Raw genomic sequence first — 12,146 nt, 5'->3', positions numbered from 1 at the left:
TTGATTGGTTATCATCAGACAAAGAGTGCATTTAATAAGTGTATTACAAAATAAACACTTTATTTATTTGTTTGTGATATCAATATAAAACACAGAATGCGACATATTAGAATAATATTTAAGATGAGTAATAATATACCATGACTTGGCAAATATTTTAAAATCGTTTTTTTTTCGAGAATTAAAAAAATAAAATAAATTTTCTTTTCTCTTTATATTAGGCGAATATTTTGCGTTATAAATAAGCGGTATCGACAGTTTGAAATTCTTGAAACAAGAAGAACAGTTATGTTTTAGCTAGCATGACACGAATACCTTCTTATCTAATTACACAGTTACGCAAATTCATCATTAATTAATGGAAAAGGGCTTCAGTAAATTAAAATATAATTTAGCCGAAGGAATTCTCTGTTTTTTAAAGGGCCTTTTAATTCTTCTAATAATCGATGAAATGAGACACGTGTATAAAATAAGCTCAAATAAAACTCGGAAAACAGGAAAAGCAATTTAAAATCAAATTAAAACTTCAAACGGGATGGATAATAAATAAAATTCTTTAAATTTCAATTGAAAAAAATCTTAATATTTAAACAAAATCAACCAATTATTTCCATTTTTTCTTTTTTTTATACATTTCCGGATAACGACGTAAGTACTTAATCTTATGGATCTTTATAGAGATTTTAGCTGTACACCGGTTAAAAAGAATGAAAATTTGCCCGACAAAAATACAAGAAACACCGATTTTCCTCTGTTTTAACATGCACAGCGGAGGGATAATGTGCTCGTATTGATTTATCGTCGATTTAAAACGACTTTATTGAAACAGGTCAATCGTTTGTTCGAAATTTTTGATTGCTTTTTCGCTTATTGCTCGAGTTTTAATTGAATTAAAAATTAAACGCTCGATACCTCCGTTAAAAAATGACTTTTAAAAAACACATTAGCTCTGTGTTAAACGCAGGCTTTATATTTTAATTTATATTATGCGTACAGTCGCAAAACAAGAAAAAAATTCGCCATTTTAAAATAAATTTATGACTTGATATCTATGAAATGTAAACATCGTCACGATATTATAAAACTTAACAGTATGATTTAATAACAATTTAATTTTAAAATGCAATAAAATAGTGATACTTGGCTTATAAATTACGCTAAAACACTTTACGCCCATACTAAGCATCCAATAGAAAAAGACAACTGTCAATCTCCCACATTTGACCTTATAGTATGCGCGGTCACGCTAATTGTGAAATAACATCAACAATATACGACCGGTAACTCGAGTTAAGGTAGGTCCTGACTAGCTTCCCTGGTTGTTAAAATTCACGCAGGATCCGGGCTCCCCCGGGGCCGTTTGACCGGGTCGGCAAGCTTGGAGGCGTTTATTTTGACACCGATTCAACAGAGATGATGTCACTCGGGACCTTTCGTCAGACTGACGTGCTCTGACATGGATGTGAACAGGCCCACATCATATACATAGAGGTATATATACACACACTTAAGTCAACTACTGTTTTACGTCCAACTTTTATATTATAAGCCCACGAAAAAAAGCTTTATCAAAACAACCTTGATCTTTAAATTTATATATAATAGTTGAGCGTTTCCAATTTTGCTTTACTTTTTTAAATTTAATCACACAAACTTTTAGAAGAATGTTTATTTTAATGTATTTTAGTTTAACTGTGTATTTGGTATGTTATTAACACTGTATGCAAGGTTGTTTATTGTCATATAAAAACCTATATATTCTTGATGTGTGTTTACCATTCTTGCCTTTGATCAAACATAAAACGGCATCAAACAAAGTGTTTTAAAGGATCACACTATATTATATGCATTGGCACGGCAACTAAAGCACAAGGTTAGTTAATATCGATATAAACACGCCGCTGAGTCTAAATTTAAGCCCGTCAAAGTAGCTATGCGTTACAAGGGGCTGAACATCAAGGATATACTAATTTACAAGCACTCTATCAGACTCAAAGTTGTACCACACTCTATAACACTGCTGGGAATCAGAGAATCTTTTTATATTATATAACAGCGACAGTCTGGCGTTTAGTTGATCATGATTTCAATTAATTTAGTTTCTAAATTCCAAAGGCTTACCCACATTAGGTTTATTTAATTAAAAATATAAAAAAATACAAAGATCAAAAATGAGAAAAATTTACCGTGACCTATTATTAGAAATTTGTATATGCAAACAAACTTCCAGACTTTAGCAAAACAAATAGCATAAAACACAACTTGGCTCTATATATATTTTTCAAAGCTTGTTAGTGTACGATATTACGTCTGTAAAACAAGGCCGCGTGGGGCTGTAAAGTATACCCTTAATACAGGTAAACGTATGTTAGCAAACACGGGTTTACACGTTTCGAACATTGCCGGTTATTTAAAGCCATCCAATGGGGCAACGCCGAAAATGTCGGGTATGCGGTCACGTGACTCCACGTGGGGTATTTTTTGATGTGTTTGACATGCGAAACGTAACTTGGTCGAAGTTCCGGGAAAGTCAATGCCATTAGGAAATTTATGAGATTCAGCAAATAATTTCAGAATTATGACATCATTAATAGTCTGGTAACTTGGTTGTAGTATAAGGTTATACAAACCGAAAGGTCTTTGGTTCGAACCGCACCAATTCCACACTATTTGCCGTTGAGCTCTGAGCTAACCGACCACCAACAACGTCATAAAATCACGCTTTTTTTTAAATATGACGTCATTCTCATGTTTTTGCAACATAAAATATTTTTAATTTGTGTATAAACAATATCCTACAAAATAAACAAAATTCAATCGTATTTTCGTATTAGAACTTTCGTATTAAAGCTTTTGAAATCGGTCTTCAATGTGTATTGCAAGGTTTTAATTACACTAAATCCACTCACAGAATTAATGCGTTATAATCTTACATAATTTAATCTCTATAGACATATTAGCCTAGCGATCTTTACTTCAGCACTGGACATCGCGCAGATGGGTCCAGTTGTTATCAGAAGGTGGATCATCCCCGTGACGTAATCCTCGATTCGCGTGCCAATACCATGACGTCATAATAACAATGTTAAACAATGCAAAAACGGATCTATGGTCTATAAACTATGCTTTGTTGTTTAAAAGGAAATTTAGTTAGTAGTGAAAGAAGTTTCTAATCAAAAATTGACACGGTTTATAGATTGCCTAATTAGCATAACCGTTTTGTAAAATTTTAAAGTAGTTAAATTAAAATTAAATTAATAAGATTTTAATTTTAAAAACTTCGTGGTTTAGTGACCAAACCCATGGCATGTATTGAATTACAAAATTTGTGTTTATATTTTTACTGCAGAGTTAATGTAATAATTATTGAATTTTTTTTTACTTTTATTCGTGCGCAAAAAAGTTCTCTAATAAAAAAACAAAAACAAACCAAATTACAAAGTTTCAACAAATAGTTTTATTTAAAAAAATGTTAAAGACAATTTTTTTCAAAGACTGTTTTTTTAATAGACTCGCCACTTTGATCAAAACAAGTAAAGCATCCGCAACATTTTAGACAAATATTTAATATAATTACGATTATTCGACAAAATCACTCTCCGAGAAATCCGGAAAACATCCGCGAAACCTAATATTAAAAGTCGTCAACCAACGCAACGGAATCGCATGAACAAGCCAGGCGGGGTGCCCTCAAAATGCTTTTTTGATTAACTTACAGCAAGCCGAGTTGATTAAAAAAGGATTAGCAAACTGCGGGGCCGGATGTTTGAGCGGCAACTGTCATACGGAATCATCTCTCCGTGCTTGTTTGTTATCCAAGTGTCAATAACGCAACGATAACTTTAAAGACGGGAGATCATTCCAACTGACATCAAATCAACACATTTTCTATAATCGTTAAAGTCATAGGCGCCTACCATATAGAAGGCAAAGAAATATATTTTAAATGCAGATAGGTAATAAGAAATCGTCCATTATTTCTTGGAATATTTTAAATTTAAACGAAAAATAATAAAATTAAAATACAAATGCTTGCCGTTACCTTATTTTAATGGTGGCCATATTTAAGGGTATAACTTAATAACATTTGTGTATACATTTAAATACATTACACGCCTATGATATTTCTACATATGTGTTTGTATTGCAAAAGTGTTTAATGTGATCCAAATTTATCTTTATTAAGTGTTTTATTCTGACGATATTTACCCATGTCTCAAATTAAATTTACATTCGATAAGCCATTTTTCCAAGGCACTCCCTCGACCAAATATACTAAATAATTACAAATTTAATAAAATATAATTTAAATATGGATTCTTTTGTTTCAAATACAAATTTTACCCCAATTAGAAGCGTACAAAGCAATTAAAATTAGGGCCAACAAGAATATAAGACGTCCGATTCTAACCACATCACGTGACCATTGTTCATTGGTCAATTACGCTACTAAAGTGTGATGTAATTACGCGGTTTGTGATGTCATAATAAACCGTCGACGTTCGAGCGATTCGAAGCGCGCGCCGGGTCAATAGTTCGACAGCGGATATGGAATTGTGACGTAACAATTAAGACGTTTATACGTAACAACGGGATGGATAATTAAAGTTATAAATCGTTGATTGTTATCGAATAATGATCAATTGATTGGAATAAACACAATAACAGATTGTCGTACAATCAAAATTTCATTTAAAATTATAAATAAATTAAACCAAAATAATCAATTAAGTTAAGTTTAATATACACCACGACAAAAAAAACTCATATCTATTGTTTACAATACAAAAAAAAAAAATTTAACAAGATTTAAAATATCAAAATCTAATATTTAAAAGTCGTACCAAACAAAAAAATAACTTTAACAAATTTGGAATAAAAAATAATTTAAATTTTTATTGTTTATAACACATTCTATATGCTCTCAACATCATTATACATAATTTAGCAAACCTTTAATACAGCTAAGATAGCAATCTGTGTTTATGTTAAGATATTATCACACACTGAACGTTGTAGGGTTTTAAATATTAATTTCAAAGACAAGGAAATAGAAACTATATTTATGTTTAAATAGAAACTATATTTATGTTTTAAAGTGTTTTTACAGGTTCAATTTTTGTCAAATAAGATTTATCTTAAAAGTCTTAACATTGTTTGAATATATATATATTGCAAAACGATAATAATATTATGCAAATCTTTTTAAAAACAGTACGAAACATAAGAATATGTTAAGCAACACGATATATCTTGCACTTGTTTACTTTGGTTTGGTGACCATGCCATAACATACTTAAAATCTTTATGTAAACATTAATACTTTTGGCATGTTTTAAATCATTAAATTGATTTTGTCATTTTTTCCAGTCGCATTGTTGTAATATTAATTGTATATCGTATTTATTATTTACTTTTTTCAATGCGCGAAAAACCAAAATAAATAATAAAAAAAAATTAATTCATTTATTTGTAACTTAAGTTGTCACATCACCCACTTATAATCAGACGGATTAGAAACGACATAAGTCTGTAACTTGCACGTAAATATATATATATTTTTTTAATTTGCATAATATAATCACAACTATACATTAAAATATTGATTACATTTAAATAGTTACAGTAAATATAACAACAGGATTCAACATGTCAATCAAAGTTCTCTTTGTTTGTTAAAATGATATAGTTGCAATCAAACCTCAAATACTTTATACTTCAACCCACGTGCGGTATTATAACCAATATACTAACAGACGTTTGCACATAAGTGTAATAAACCGTTGTTTTGATGGACTTTACTCTTGAACAAAAGACCTAAGTTTTCATTTGTAATCACTAATTAATATATTTACCGAACATTAAGTTTTCATGTATGTGTTGTTACAAATAGAGTACCTGGCCACACCAATGACAACAATAGTTCTATTTACACCCCGCAGTACAATGTGCAAGTGTACCCAAACAATTTGACAATTAAATAGTTCTAAGTATTGTAATACGTAATTGAAACTAACACTCTAGCACGTAATATAAAGCGTGTCTTGCTTTAAGAGTGTATATAACCTCTTGTGTCCTTCATGCTTAATTTTCCATTTAAATCAAATACAAACAAACAAAGACTTGCAACGAGATCGCTATCTTGAAATGTTTACGAAACAAAGTCACATAATTTGTTGTAGCATGTTATTGTAAGCGTCATAACTTCGAAAATTGATGCACTAATGACGTCACAAAACGCGTTAAAATATTTGTATTTTTAACCTTAGTAGTTGTGTCGTAATTAGGTTTGAAATGTCTTTAATTGTACGACCCGAAATCCGATTAGAATTAGGCGAAACCGGATCAGAAAATTGGCCAAATTAAAAGGCAACTGTTTTTCCATTCTATAGGTGTTTAACTCATTTGATTGATAGCTTTACAATTATTTCAGGCATACCGTATCGATGACAAAGTCCTATGCAAGATTGTTAATATAATACAACCCACTTTTATGGCCCAAGTGAATGGCATATTAACTTGATATGGGTCTAAATTTTGGCACCAATTACCATCTTAAACCACGGGATCAGGACGTCGTAAATTTAAATGATATTTTTGCTTGTAAAATTTTATATATATTTCGCTCATAAAGAATCGAAACCCAAAATGAAACTTGACCGACCCAAGATAGATTAGCAGTTTATTGGGTCTCATATTACAAGATTATCACATTTTATAACCAAAATTTAAAAAAATTTTCAAGTAATTTTAGTTAAGGTGACTTTCGCTGTTAAAGGGTTATTTAAAAAAAATGTTGAATTAAAAAAATGATATAAAATTTTATACACGTGACTCATTTGAATATTTTGGTTCAAAACAACTAACTCCCAAAACAAGAGATTTCAAATTACGTTCTTGGAGTAGTTATTTAATTATTTTAATCCAAATTTGGACTCCCAAAACATACCAAATATAGGGTTCATAAAATGTCTAAAACACCATATTTAAGAAAGTATAAGTTAAAATTTAAAAACAAATTATTAATTATATAAATCATATTAATTGTCGGGTGCATAAATTATGTTGTTTTTCATGTTAAGTACCTTGTAAAGTTGGGTAATAAAATTATGACAACTTTAAACTGACACAAGCATTTCGGTTCACCTGACAATTATCGAGCTAGGGTGTACTGTATTTATTATCTGTTTAGTTGTATAGATAGGGTAATAAAACAAGCAACACTGGTTGTAAAGTAATGATCTTATTGAATAAGTTTCAATGGGAAAAAGGCGGACCGAAGCTATGAAAAGTCGTAAATCTACATTTTGTTTGACGAGCCGTAATCGGCTAATTGCTGATCACAATAGACGGCCGAAAATGAACGATCATTAGAGCTGTTAACTTCGGTAATAAGTAGCAACAAAGATTACGTATTACAAGTCATAAATGTCACAAATATGGCTGTATATAGATGGATCTAACGATAGGATGACGTCGTCGTTGTTTGGGAAAACGTGCGATTTTTTGTTCAAAATACTTCCAGGTATTTCAATGTTTTTTACTTTTTAAAACATGACCAAAAATATTTGTGCAAAACATTTTAAACCACTTGGCAAAATCTTTCTTCTAATCGTATTAAGATAAAACGGATCTTCCTAATTATACTTGACAGTAACATTCGGCAAGCGGTTATGTTTAGTTATATTTACATTATCCACCAAAGTTTATTGTACAAGAGCTTAACAATTATATTCTGACACCTCGTGTAAATAAAGGATTAGGATTTGTCGCCAAGCATAACACCAATAGATCGTTGATCAAGTTTTCCGATTAAACAAAAGATAAGCAAGATCATAAGTCAGACCAACAGCCTATATAGGCCACCTTGCTATAGCTCATTTAGGCTTCCCTTTTCTCGGAGAAATCACGGGCCCGTGGGCGACAATTATAAGGCAACCGGCCGCCAATTAGATCTGTGATCTAACACCGCACTGCGACCATAAACTAATATATCAGCCTTGTTTTAATAGCTTTTACAATGTAGTTATACAAACTTTTTTCTTGCAACGATTTATCTCTCTTTGTTTTCGCTTGTCGGTGATAACAATCAATTGGTTGTTGCATCATAAACGCTTCTGTTACTCAAACCAAGACGAACTGAAACCTCTTTAAACGAAATAATCTTCTGACTATTTATGGAGATGTCTATATCCGAAAGATGTATATGCAAATACCCAAAGACCAATTGATAAATACTCTAAAGATATGATTTTAAACAAGATTTTATCAACTAATTTGTTCAACTTTTACCATCTAAAACAAACCACCAAAATCAAAATGTTCTATTAATAATAAATAAGGAATAAACTATTTTTTAAAGTATTACAAGTAGCCAGTAAAAACTTCACATTTTGACTCTTATGCAGCCAAATAGATGGATTGCAAGTAAGGTCGAAGGTCCATCGGTCAATTAGTTGACACAGGCGTGTCAAACATTACGTTGTAGATGGAGGTTAATCGTCACGGAAGAAGTTAAGGTGTTAAATTGATTTATGAAGAGTTTTGTCCGGATTTGCGAAAGACTAAATAAACCCTGACGAACAAAATCTTTAATTGTATTGGTTATCACTCAACATTGTCTGAAATAACAATCTTTACAAGACAAAACTTTTAATATTATGTAGGAGATTAATACATTTGATCAAACGCAAATGTGTTTTCAAAAGACTTTTTTTTACTTAAGAAATAACATATGGGATTACATTTTCAGAGTGTTTGGCTTTACAAGGAATTCGCATAACTGAGAGTCCATCACTATATCGATCAGCTTATCGTCTAAAACTAATTGTAACAAGATTACATCCTTAGCCTGTACAAAACCAAACATCTTAGCACCTGTAAGTAGCGCATGCAGTGTAAATATTTACGTGCAAGCTACAGGCTTATGTCGTTTCTAATCCGTCTGATTTTAAGTGGCCGATGTGACAACTTAAGATACAAATAAATGAATTAATTACAAACAGGTGCAAGATTTATCGTGTTGCTCAACATATTCTCATGTTTCGTAAACACGATATCTTAGGTAGTGTAAGTTTTAATACACAATCTTATTAACTGCTGAAATATGTGGTTGATAACAGCACAACACGCTGTACAAGCAAGTCGGTTTAAACGGCTAAGTTAAACCTGGGCTCGGGTGTAAAGTTCAACGAACCCAGATAATTAAAAGTCATCAATTACAATGTATTGTTGTATCCTGTCTGTTTTTAACTAGAAAAACAGATAAATGAGTGTTATATACAAGATGCGGAGGCGTTACGACGCATTTAGATACATATTTGAGCGTCGTAATCAGATTAAAAACTTAATTAAAAAACAGGTGTTCGTATCAACAAGGAATTGCGTTGTATGTGTGTCGTGAAAACAAATATACTAATGCGTTTGATTACCTGATTACGATGCAATTTATTGAAAGTTTATGAGTGTTCGAGGATTAAGAATCTCATAATTGCAACATGCTAATAAGATCTTTGCATCTAATTGGGACTCGCGAAATTTGAAATGGTAACGCCCCTGTTGTTACATGAGTTGTATAAGCAAACAATCGATCTAATCATGAGGTAAAAAACAATCTATTCCTGCATTTAAATATTCGCACATGGTTTTAAAATACAATTAAAAATGACTTAAAAAACCTGTTTCTTAGTAAAAAATTAAATATAATACTTACTTCTCAAGTGTAAAAATATAAAGAAACAAATATATTTAACTATTTAAGTAAATCTTTATTTAAAACAAACTCATAATTGAGTCAGTCATGGTCAATGCAGGGATCAGAAGCGGTCAATTATATATAAATAACATGTTAATGAATCTGTTTATACACATTTAGTAACATAACCAAAGTCGCATTCAAAGAGTGAAAAAACAGATGTCCCAGTGACGTCACATGCATGACGTAGGCTTAGAGACAAGGGTAAAGAAAGGTCAACCTAACATCAGATCTTTAAATGTGGGCGGTATACACGTAATGTATTGGTCTTAATCCGCGCTAATCGTATTCGCTTTCTCAACATGTTTACGCGTTGTAGTCGCGAGTTACATGACGGTTTCACGCCTTCGCATCCTCACAGACGTCTGTTCAGTTCCCCGCTCTAAACGAGGAAGTTTTTGATGACGATCCTCACCGTCGGTTTCCGACTAGTAGTGGCTTTAATAAGCCATCGGCAACGACACTTTGTTTGTAGCGCCTTAAACACGAACTTACAAGTAACATTTGTTTGGTACTGTTAGGTAAACGACTTAATCTTACCGAGCGCTTATCTGAGAACGCATCGCGAGCCACATCATTCTTAGCCACGGTAAAACACGTGTTCGTTAAGACAAATCCTGGCTTAAACTTTTATCGAGAGTACAACGTAAACCTGGGCGATATTTGAAGGCTAAATAGCTACAAATCACGTCCTTAAATAGATCGAGAATTAACGGAAAAGCAGGTGTTCGTGTGATATCGCGTTATTGTTTGTCTTACCGCGCTGTTGATGATTTCTTTATTTATTGGACAATCGAATTAATAGACACATGCTGCGGTCAAGAAAAAATGTAAACAACTGCGCACGTTGTTTTTAAACATTGTTTCAATATCGTTGGTTGGATGCCTTTTGTTATAATTAAAATAGGGTTTTGATGGATGTTAAGCCCTATTTTTAAAATATTGATTATTTTTTAAGTAAACTTAAACACAAAAATTTTATTGTTTTTCCCAAGTTTTTGGGCGTTCCTACATGACTTATTAACTCTACTAATGTGTCTCAACAAGTGTCAACAATCCATCGCGGTTTAAACAATGAAAAATAGCGAGAAGCGCTACACATCCGCTCATGCAGCTTTGTTACGTCACAATTAGCACAACAAACTCAATTGTTTACTATAGCGAATGGACATCGCGGAGTTCTGGGCGTTTTCGAAGCGCGTCAACACCTGGAATTTTAACTTTGCCGGAAAATTGATTAGAGAGGTTTCGCACCAACTTATCGCACGTCGCAATCTAAACCTAACAAATATGCAACGAATTGCCGACTGACGTCATCCTGCTGAACAAATAAACAAATGCCACCAAAAACCCGCCATTATACAAGGAAAGCATGTGTTGTGGGGTTGGTTATTAGATTATAATAACAACAACTTTATCTCGATGTTACGTAGATGTAAATTTTTTAAATGCTTAGTAACAAGAAATGCTCCTAAAGGTGCAAAGTGCACAATTATTATATAAGATACACAACTACCTCGTTAATAAAAACACAAAAATATTTAAAGTTAAGAACCCAAAATTCTGTACAACATAAAGTTATCTAATTAGATGCGCCCGATAAAGGTGTTATTCAATTAAAATTCGATATTTCATGGGAAAATCTCGTACGAGATGGCATAAATGATTACCTTTGGTTTAGCTTGTTGTTTTTTTATGTACTGAGCAATAACGAAACAGTAACTAACACAATCGCTTTGATGAGGGGTTTAGACTGACTTAGCCAACGAAAATTACCGGATAAATTGACAAGAAATCTTTTCATTCAACAACGCAAATTGATATTCGTTTTTTAGCGCTATAGAAAACAAGCATAGGCGCCTATACAAATAAACAACACCAGTTCTATTCAAATATAAAGTTATTTCTTGTTAGTATATATTATGGTTAAAGTTGAATTAAATTTTGTATAGTTAAGGGTCGTGTGCGCAGCATTGTCGAAGCCTCCCCTCGAATAAGGTTCCTATGTCTTTACATACACGCATCTCGCTCTACAAAGCGTCGATTTTAAGGCTAATAAAGACCCGACTGAATGTAATTCAATCTACGTAAAGATGGAACGCCATACACGGGATTTGCACACCCCGTATTTTGCCTGATCCCGTCTTAACTAAACCCAATATTAGGCAGGAAAATCGGCAAACTTGTATACTAATAAATGAGCATGTTTGACGTGATTTGATGGCAAATTCTATTATCCCACTGCAATTTGCACCTGGCCAGTATATAAATTGACACACAAGCAAACAGACATGGGTGAAAGTATTCAATTTCCTCGTGAGAAAATGGTACGAATGCGTGGTATAATGACATATGTATAATCAATTTAGATTGCAGGGTATCACACGAAAAA

The sequence above is a fragment of the Corella eumyota genome, chromosome 7 (assembly GCF_963082875.1).
Source record: "Corella eumyota chromosome 7, kaCorEumy4.1, whole genome shotgun sequence".
Classification (NCBI taxonomy): Eukaryota; Metazoa; Chordata; class Ascidiacea; order Phlebobranchia; family Corellidae; genus Corella; species Corella eumyota.
This window is presented reverse-complemented; position numbering follows the sequence as displayed.